This window comes from Salvia hispanica, chromosome 6, assembly GCF_029641045.1.
Source record: "Salvia hispanica isolate PSC_SH4W2 chromosome 6, Shi_PSC_v1, whole genome shotgun sequence".
NCBI lineage: Eukaryota > Viridiplantae > Streptophyta > Magnoliopsida > Lamiales > Lamiaceae > Salvia > Salvia hispanica.
In genome coordinates, this window is record NC_142697.1 from 30,049,991 (window position 1) to 30,060,815 (window position 10,825).

General features: G+C 37.6%; 1 long non-coding RNA gene across 1 annotated transcript; it reads right to left on the bottom strand.

The window, feature by feature from the left end:
* Positions 1-299: 299 nt before the first annotated feature.
* Positions 300-1,461, bottom strand: LOC148923543 (uncharacterized). The gene is made up of 2 exons (XR_016132342.1): positions 1,161-1,461; positions 300-1,075 (listed from the first exon to the last, which is right to left on the bottom strand). It is a non-coding gene; the product is annotated as an uncharacterized LOC148923543 (long non-coding RNA).
* Positions 1,462-10,825: the final 9,364 nt, after the last annotated feature.

The window sequence follows — 10,825 nt, forward strand, 5'->3', positions numbered from 1 at the left end:
GAAAAAGAAGGTACTTCAGTTTGGAGCCCACTATTGAAAAACCCAAATAACTAAAATAATTCTTGGAGCCCAGAGTATCCAACGCCAATCTCTCTCTACAAATCAGCCATTGCGCTCCACCTCCTGCTTGTTTACTCTCCCTTCCCTCAAGGTACGTAGCTATCTCCACCTCCACCTCCTACTTGGTTATACTCCACCTCCTGCACACTAACTCACAAATATAATCCCAGAAGTGTCCCAAAATATATACTCCCTCCGTTACATTTATAATCACATTTAGTTAGGGCACGAGTTTTAAGGAATTGGTAGAGTGTGTAATTAATGAAGTGAGATGATGGAGTGTGTAATAAATGAAGTGAGATGGTGGAGTGTGTAATAAATGAAGTGAGTTGGTTGAAGGTGGGTCCCTTGTTGACTTTTTAGTTTTTTATTTTTGTTTTGGTTTATTTTTATGTTGATAATGACATTTGGGTGTAATTTTAGTGAATAATGGGGTAAAATTTTATGTTCAGATATGGAAAATTCTAAATGTGACTATAAATGAGGGACAGACTTTTATGGCAAAATGTGACTATAAAACTGGGACGGAGGGAGTACATATCATTCTTCGTCCACAATTTCTTTCACCACTTTCTTCCATCAAATACCAAGAAATCAAAAATTAGAGACAGGAGATTAAAGAAAGTTCTTTTTTTTTTTGAAGAGCAAATTTAATTCCAATTCCTGAACACAACTTCTGGTAAATCCCAAGCCTCTCTTTTCTTTAATGTATCTACATGTATATGCATATAATTTGAAAATAGAATCTGTCACAACAACAACAAGTTTAACAACATATTCTACCATTGAAACTTCCAAATAGCATTTAACAAATAACAAGATAATTGTTCAAATGTCACCAAATTCATAAAGTAGACAACCTAAGTCCTATAACCACAATAACCACACAGTTTGAAGACTTATCTCCTCAGACACGAATCTGCCGGATTCTGGCGACGATGTTTCGAAAATCCCGTGACAGCAAAGGCAGCCTCGAAACCTCTTAACATCTTTGAGGTGGACTCTTTCACAATATCTTAAAATTTAAAAGCCAAAAATTCTTAGATCTAAAGATATAAACTTTTAAAGAAAAACAAAGAGAAAGAAAGGGATATCCTTACCTGGCAGCGGATGCTCCGACGAGACGGTGGCAGCTGGGGTGGTGCATGGCAGAGGAGACGGAAGCTGCCGCCTGTGCATGCACAGTGGCGGCGGTGGAAGATCCGAGAGAGGGGGTGCCGAGAGAGGAGGAGGTAGTTGGGGAAGAAAGGGAGAGAGAGAAGAGATGGAGACGGAGGTGAGAAGAGAGAGACACCACCGGAGGCGGCGGCGGACGGCGGCTCTGGACAGAATCGGCGGCGGCGGCAGGTAGAGAGTGAGAGGAGCTTCTCTCACATCAATTAGGATTTGGGGTAAATGGTGAGGAAGATGATGAATGGGTAGCTATATGTGGGATGTTTTATTTAACTAGTGGCACCCCAATGCACGACCCAATCGATTTTCTCCTTACACAAATTTGAAATAGAATTCACATTTTTATAAAATAAAAACAATATCATTATATCCAGTTCTTTGAATTCGTAAATGTATATAATAGTAACAATTTACTACATTATATAAATATTCATTATCATTATATAAGTTTGACAACTAAAAGTTACACACACAACAATAAGAACATTCTTCGAACTCTACGTATTCAAGTACAATCACTTGTTGCCGTAGATCATACTCATGCGAATCTATTTTATTCTTTTCACACTTATTTCAATATAATATTGTAAAATGAAAAAAAATATCTATCATACAAAATCTAATTCATACATATACAATATCCACATGCCCAAAAATATAAAATAATTAATAAATATACTAAATTTGACCCCACATTTCGGCTCCTCTTCCATATTTGATGATACAAATTTTGCATGCAAATCTGATCATAATCTCCGGTAATCAGTTGAGAATTGAGATACAATGGTATTTAAAGTGAAAGATGGTGGAGCCTATTTATTTGCGTCAAAGTTGATCTCTTATTTTCGAAAACCCCTTGTCTTGAAAAGAGACGAAGAGTTGAGCGCCTCCCTCTCATTCTGTGTCGCTCTATTTTCTTCATCACTGGAACTTTTCACTTTTCCATCGACTTTTTACACTCATCCTCTGGAACGTTTCAATTTTCCATCGACTTTTACTCTGCCTCCTCTAGTTGTCGCTCTTTGTCGCCCTTGTACGGCTTTATAAGTAGAACTATAGTCGTCACTCGTCAGCCGCCCGAAGTTTAGGTGGATGTGTAGTGTACTCTGTTGTTGATAGCCAAGCTATATGGAATGCTACACAACACATGCATGAGGTAGCAGCGCCATTACATGAACATCATGCCGACAACAATCTTTTTACCACCACGGTCATGAAACTTTTGATTAATAGATTTGGTATTTATAGAATTTCTGATAGCGCTTGAAATTCTCTCTTTTGGCAGAATAAAATGATTTTGGTCATAGAATCTCCAAAATTGAATGATAATATCAAAAGCGTTTTTGCATCCAATAGTTATTGGAAGGAATTAGTTATTACATAATTATTCAAATTGAATTTATAACTTTAAATCTTTTATAATGAGGACAAAACTTATAAATATTTTAAAAGAAGGCCAAAACTCGTCTTTATATATGTATAGATAAATGAGCAATAATGGCTCGGGTTGACCCTACTTTATATTATGGGGTTTTATTGAATTAAATTCCAATGATAATCCACAATTAATGGAGAAATACGTTATAGCAATCAAAGATAAGTCATTATTCATCTGAGCCGTTAGCTGAATAAAACGATTTTGGTCATAGAATCTCCAAAATTGAATGATAATATCAAAAGCGTTTTTGCATGCAATAGTTATTGGAAGGAATTAGTTATTACATAATTATTCAAATTGAATTTATAACTTTAAATATTTTATAATGAGGACAAAACTTATAAATATTTTAAAAGAAGACCAAAACTCGCCTTTTATATATGTATAGATAGATAGTTGTTGGGGTACAATATTTTCGTTTGGGGCTTAAGGAGTGGAGTAAGTAATCTGGACCAACTCTAATTTAAATATTTGGGGCTGTAGTATATATAGAGGCCCAATTCCGAGATTCAATTACTTTGGGGCTGAAAATAAGAAGAAGTCCTGGCCCAGTTTCGAAAATAAAATTTATGGGAAGGAAATATAAAGTCAAATCCTAGCCTAAGTTCTAAATTAAAGTTCCATTAATATTATTTATGGGTCTTCTAATGGTGTAGCTAAGCTAAAATATTTGATTTTTGATTTATTTTAGAGTTTTGCGAGGATAAATTTCGAAGTAAAGTATGTAGTTCCAATTTAGTCCAGTCCGAGAATAGTGAAAGAAGGAGCATCAAATAATATGAGTTTTAGAAATTTCTTAAAGATAAGTGAAATAATGAGAGGGATTAATTAGGAGGCATGCATTCCTATTAAAGTCTAAGAAAATCTTGAAGTCTGATTAGTATTCTATACTTCCTCCGTTCCATAATAATAGAGTCATTCTGCCATTTTGGTACGTTCCACATTAATAGAGTTATTTCTCTTTTTAGTAAAAGTCAACACATTTTTCCACACCTACTTTACTTTCTCTTACTTTTTTCTCTCTTCATCTCTCTTCCTTTTTCATTTTTCATTTTATTCTCTCTTTACTTAACTCACCTAACACTATTTTTTTTAATCTCCGTGCCGAAAAGAAACGCCTCCATTACTATGGAACAGAGGGAGTACTATATTGTTTTGTCTTGAAAAAGGTTATCTCCGCAAGTTAAGGTCGGAACGAGAAAATCAAGTTAAGGAAATTAAACGAAAGAGGTGGGCTTTCGAACTAAAGTATTTTAGTGAGCTTTCGGTTTAAAATATGTTTATAGTTTTTATGAGATATGATCTTATGTGGGCTTTCTATCCTACAATATTATGTGGGCTTTTTATGAGGTATGATTTCAGTTATTTAAATTCTAAGTATGTTTTGTCTTGCCATATTATGTTTTTAGCAATACCTATTTGTTTGTCTAGCAAGGGGAGTCTCCCTACTAGACCAGGACAGTTAAATTGAATTCGTGTCCCAGTAGAGCCGCAAACCTTACTCGGATTAGTGTACACCGGGGAATCGTGAGCCATCCTTTGAGTAGGCCGGTCTAGTGACTCGGAATGTGGCCATATTTCCGGTTCACACAGGTTCAGATATAGTATATGCTACAGGAAAATAGACAGACCGGTCACAGTTTACAGAAGAAAAGAGTATAGTGTACTCGAGCCTTTTTAAGATAAATCCCGAGCTCACTCAGTGATGGCTTGACAAAACCAGTTTTAATGTAAAGTCTATTTTGGCAATATGTTCACTGAGTATTTTAGCCCTGCATATGTTTTAAAAATGTGCAGGTTAAGCGGTGATGACGAAGGGAGGTGTTGAGCAGATGTGGCGAATGTGTTTCAGTAGTCTAATGTTCGAATGAATCGTGTCTTCATACACGGTGTCATTCTCTCTTGATTCTTCCGCTGCAATGTAAAAGTTGAACTTATGTTCTTTTGTATCATGCACTCTGATATATTTTGATAGTTATTCCAAGATGATTCTGTCATGTTCAGTTGTGCCAAGTTTCCCTTTTTCTTCTCCCCTTGTCGCGATAAGCCGCATTTGCTATCCTTAGCAAAGTGCGGTCGTGACAATATATATGCTCTCTCCGAATTGTCTCATGAATATTTTTTCCCTTTTAAGTTGAATTCCCCATATATGCTCAGCCACAAAGCACAGTATACAGCTGCGGATCGGATGCACCCCTACTGCTGCTCAACAAGAAATGATCCAACATCATCAGGTATCGCATAATAGTCACTGCTCAAATGCTTAAACTAGTGATAAAACACAGATGTAGACTAACATTATAAACCAGAACGAGATTATAGACAACATCCCACAGTATATATACTAGCTAGGCTCATTGTATCGTGTGTACCGGGTCGTCACGATAAGGCTAAACCCGAAGCTTAAAGACAATGAAACATTAGACATGAACATGTGACATGTCTCAACACTAAGGTTGCGTTTGGTACATGGAACTGAAGGTGTGGAATTAGAATTGGAGCCTTCAATTCCAAATCCAGTACATTTCCAAATCCTTCAATTCCACAATTTGAATTCCATATCAAAAGTTGTGGAATTCCAAATATTTATTAAATTACACACACACTACACACATTCTTAAAAACACAGTGCACATATTCACACAGTGCACACATTCTTACAACCACATTCACACACACAAATTGCACACATTTACTCTCTCTCACACACACAGACACATTCACACACACTACACACATTCTCATGACACAGACTGCACACATTCACACACATATTCACACACAGTGCACTTACAACCACATTCACACACACACTCCACAGTCCACACACATTCACACACACAGTGCACACATTCTTGCACACACCCTGCACACACACACATTCACACATGTTGAGTTCATCTGCTGCAAGAGAGCTAGGGGGTTGGGGTTTTGAATTCGAAATCGTCGGATTGAGCCATGATTTGCAAACGCACTTGCTTGACGCAATGCTTCGGATAGGGATCCGTGAGAGGATGTTGGTGGTGATTTATTTGTGAAGAAATTCCGCTCCATTAATGATTTCAGAATGCGTATAGTTAAGAAGCAGCGGCGTACATTTTGGAGAACTAAATAGTACTTCCTCCGTCCGCGAATAGGAGTCCCGGTTGGCCATTTTCATCCGTCCGCCATTAGGAGTTCCGGTTAGACCATTTATCTTGAGAGTATAAAAAATGACCCCACTATTCCCTTAATTTAGAAGCTGCAATTAATTTTAATCCACCTTGATTGCAATTTCTCACTCTCTTAATGTTAGATCTCATTATTCCAAAGAATAAAGCAAATAATAATATAAATGGGTCCCACATTCCACTATCACACACTTTAATTATTACACTCAAACTTTTCTTAAAACCCGCACCCAACTCAACCGGGACTCCTATTCGCGGACGGAGGGAGTAAGAAATAGGGCTTCTTCAGCTACAACAATGTGTTTTTAGCGAGTGTGTAATGTGTGCGCTCACAATTTTTCAAATACAATTCCATGTCAATTATTTCATTTTGCCAAACAAAAGATTTGGAATTGAATTCTAATTCAGTTACTTCCAATTCAGTTCCATCGAATTTCAATTTTAATTCTGTGTATGAAACGGACCCTCAACACAACCGCATCTTGTACATATGCAAACACCATAGCAATGAATGGTTTATACTAATAAAGATATATTAAGAAAAAACACCATAGCAATGAATAGTTTACCAATTCTAAGGAGTGAAATCAGGGCCGTAAGGAAACCCACGACTGCATCCTTAAACATACCGATGATAATTTACTGCCCAATGTGTAGTGAGAATAGCACAGGCAGTAGTTTGAGGGTTTAGTAATTAATTAATTTACTTTCCTAGGTTAGAGTTGCTTCCTATAAACATTTCCTAATTAGAAGAGCTTGACATCTCTTAAAACAATATTAGGCTTCTTCGGAGGATTGTTCATCTTTAAGTTTCCATTGAAGTTTATATCTTCTGTTTTTCTCTCTTCCCTCTAATTTTGTGTTAAAGAGCCTTCCCTTCATAACAAACGCGTAGATGACAAGATAAAAAATGTCTTAGCACGAAAATGAACACGATAACAAAGTGATTTACATTTTTGTTGACACGACCGGATAACACGAAATGTATATTAACACTACAGACTAGAACGAGATAATAATGAACAGCCCACATTAATATATACACTAGCTAAGCCTAAAATATCGTGTGTGTTGGCTTGACACAATAAACATTCGAAACAAACAAAAACAGATAGGGATAAACATAAACGTAGACTAACATTATGAACTAGAACGAGAATATAGACAACATCGCAAAACATATATATTAGCTAAGCCTAGGCCTGCAAACAGTGTGTCTGGACAAATAATAAGACCAAATCGGACAGCAACCAATAAACAGAATCTCAACATACTTTCTGGTTGCAAACTGCACAATCTTGACCAAGGACGTCGAAATCTGATTCAACCTCTGACAAAAGCTCATGAAAGGCTCTCCATATCAGAGGTAATTAACAAAATTCCATTCAGGGTACAATATGGGGCTAATTGATTTGCATTATTGCAAAATCGCAAGAGATATTATAGGTGCAATAGCGACAACAATATTACATACAACATCCAAAAATATATATAGTACCCAGGCCCCACATGTAGTGTATGTCGGGTCGACACGATAAGGCCAAAACCGAACTGTAAACAACAAATAGCAAATTCAATCTTCTATGTACCATCTAACATAGGCAAAAGAAATTCAAGAACAATAAAGTATTTAATTTTGGATACTGGAGAAATAGCTCTTGAATTTTCTATTTCTTTTGAATTTAGGCACCCTATTCAAAATTCAACCTTACAGGAAAGCAGCAGGTATCTGAAATCATCTTTTCATAGCCTTTATGAGGAAATTATCAATTTAGAACCTTCATTAGTTCCATCATTTTTCTCTCTTCGTTTCTTCATTTCTTTATGTTCATTTAGATTAGGCTTATGAACTATAATGATATTATAGACAACATCCCAAACTACATATACTAGTGTATGGACATCGGATCGATAGAATAAGTGAAAAACCAAACACTACATCTAGATGTCTATGATACCTTAGAACCCAAAAACTACACGACAAACGAACCTTATACACAAACATGTATTAGCACAAACACACAAATGTAGACTATATATTAAGAACAAAAATGAGATCACATTCTTCAATCCAAAATTCTGGAGTGACAAAAAGCTAGGTGTTAAAATCAAGGCAGTAAAGTAACCCGCAACTGCATCCTTAAACATTCTGACTTGTTGTATAGTTCTTGTCTTGTTGGAGTAGTACATGAGCCTATGCAATCTTGCCATGAACCGATTTTCATTCGACAACATCAGCATGTTGCCATCATTGAAAATTTTAATTGGAATACGATCAAAATAAAAATCAAAACCAGTAGTACTTATCTTGTACTCAATGGTCCAAGACTCATCGACTTGGTATTCCTTCATCATACATATGATAAATGCTTTGTCACAAGTCATGTAAGAATAACATAGACACACCACCCTCACCAAATACCACATGCACAAGAGGCACAGAGAATGTGCTAAAACATTTTGTTTCAACGTCAAAAGATACTATGATATAACCGTGTGGCTCAAGGTTAAAACCACGAATCCATATGTTCCGAAACGAATTAAAAGCTGTCCAATGGAGGTTGCCATTAAATAGAATATATCCATCGGAAAAGAATGTGAAACCAAAAGCAGCGCCAGCTGGAAGGCGCCTCCATGTTCCTGTTCCGAGGGTGTATACATGATGAAAGGAGGATCCAGCAGCCAGATGGATACCAACCACCTTATATTGTTCACTTATTTTGCTCACACCAAATCCAAATTTTAACTCTTGAAACAAGGTTTGGTTGTCAGGGTAGCAGAGCTCGATATATTGACGAGTGATCAGATTGTATATGTAAAGAGGAATTTTAGAATAAAATCCGTTAATACAGAAGAAGCAATCCATTAGCAGTGATACCTTCCGTTGATTCTGAGCATGCGCGAGGGATATCGAAATCTTTGAGCGGAATGTAGTGAAGATCATGGCTCTACAGATTGGCTTCGTCTTTAAGTTCAAAAATCGTGCAACAAGTAAGTGACCATAAGAGAACTTGAAGAGAGCTCAGCATGAAGTGTTACTTTCAGTTACACCTATGGGATTTAATCATCTTTCAGTTACAGAATTTGTAAGGTTGATTAAGTCTTTCTAGATACTTCTCTTTGTAGTATATATTTTGTGTTCTCACTGTAATCTCATCATTGAATGAATACATTTTGAATACATCTTCCTCAGGATATATTTATACTTTCCAGTTTTAGCTACAATGTTGAATACCTTTGTACTTATCATGTTTGATGCCTATTCCTTTTATGGTATCAGAGCAGGATCTTGATCCTGACTCTGTGTCTCGTTCCCCTATTTTTTTTTTTCTCTATTCTTTAGTTTGATATTATGGCAGAATCAGAGGATTCAAATGCTACTTCCAGCAACCTAATTATTCCCGCACAAATAGATGTATCATTTTGCCGCAGAGCCATGGAACCTCGGTGAAGCTCACCGAAGGAAATTTTCTTATTTGGAGGCAACAAATCGTTGCGACAATTGAAGGATGTGGACTTGAGTCCTATCTTACTGGAGATCAAGAAATTCCACCAAAAATGGTGGCTGTTGCGGGATCAGAACAGATGAAGGTCAATCCAGATTTTTTGGCTTGGCATCGCCAAGACCGACGTCTTGCGGGATGGATCCAGTCCACATTGCCGGAAAGCACTATGGTGCTGATCGTTGGTTTAACTTCAACAAAGGACATATGGAAGGCACTGGAGGTCCACTTTGCAAGCCAATCAAAAGCCAAAATGATGCAATATAGGCTGCAAATCCAGACAATGAAAGATGCACAATCAATGACAGAGTATTTGAGCAAAATGAAAACCTGTTGTGATTTATTGGGCTCTACTGGTTGTCGGGTGACTGACGCTGCACATTCTTGCAGGATTGGGGCCAGAGTATGACTCGGTGACAGTCATGGTCACATCCAGAGATGACTTTGCCTGGACGGTGCCAGATGTGGCAGCCCTCTTACTGAGCTTTGAAACTCGACTCGAGGCAGCAAAGCAGTCTGCGGTGAGTTGAACGGTCTCAGCCCTCTTTAGATATAGCTTTTCAATCTCAACCGAAAAGAGAAGGTTTCAGTCAACAATCTCAAGGGGGATATGTTGCAAGATATGATGGCCGAGGGGGTATGAGATCTGGACGAGGTGGTCGTGGAGGCAGAAATTTTTGGAATAAAGTAATTTGTCAACTCTGTCAAAAGCCTGGCCACGGAGCGGCTAGATGTTGGCACCGCTTTGAGCATAACTTTGCTCCAGCTCCGCCTCAGAATCAGATGCATCGGCCACAACAGGGCAACCCTTCAGCTAATGTTGCTCAGGCATGGGGTCCTTCCTTTCAGCCTGCACTATCTGTAGCTTCTCCATCTGATTACAACTTCGATGGAAGTACTGTCACACCGTGGTATCCGGATTCTGGAGCTACCAACCATGTCACAAATGATCTTAATAATACAATGGAGGTAAACAACTACACCTTGGTAATGGCTTGGGGGTTAAAATAGCACACATAGGACAATCTCATATCTTGCCTAATGCTTCATGTTCTTCAAAATCTCTTCTCCATCTGCTCCATGTGCCTGCTATTAGAAAAAATCTTATGAGTGTTTCTCAATTAGCGAAAGACAATAATGTGTTTTTTGAATTCCACCCTACTCTATGCTTTGTCAAAAATCAGGTCACCAAGGAGGTCGTTCTCAAGGGCACACTTGAACAGGGTCTTTATCAGTTCTTCATTCCCTCTCCTCCTGCAAATACAGCCAATAATTCCAATAAAGAGAAGCTCAATCCTCATCCCTCCAATAAAACATGCAGTTCACCTCGTGTTTGCTCGGTCTCTATGCAGTCTCATCTTGTGTCCAAATCTTCTAGCCTAGCCTTGTGGCATCAAAGGCTTGGTCACTCTAGTTTAGATGCCGTTAAGTTATCTCTGAAAAGCTGTAATATTCCATTTCAATCAATGAATAAAGCTGAT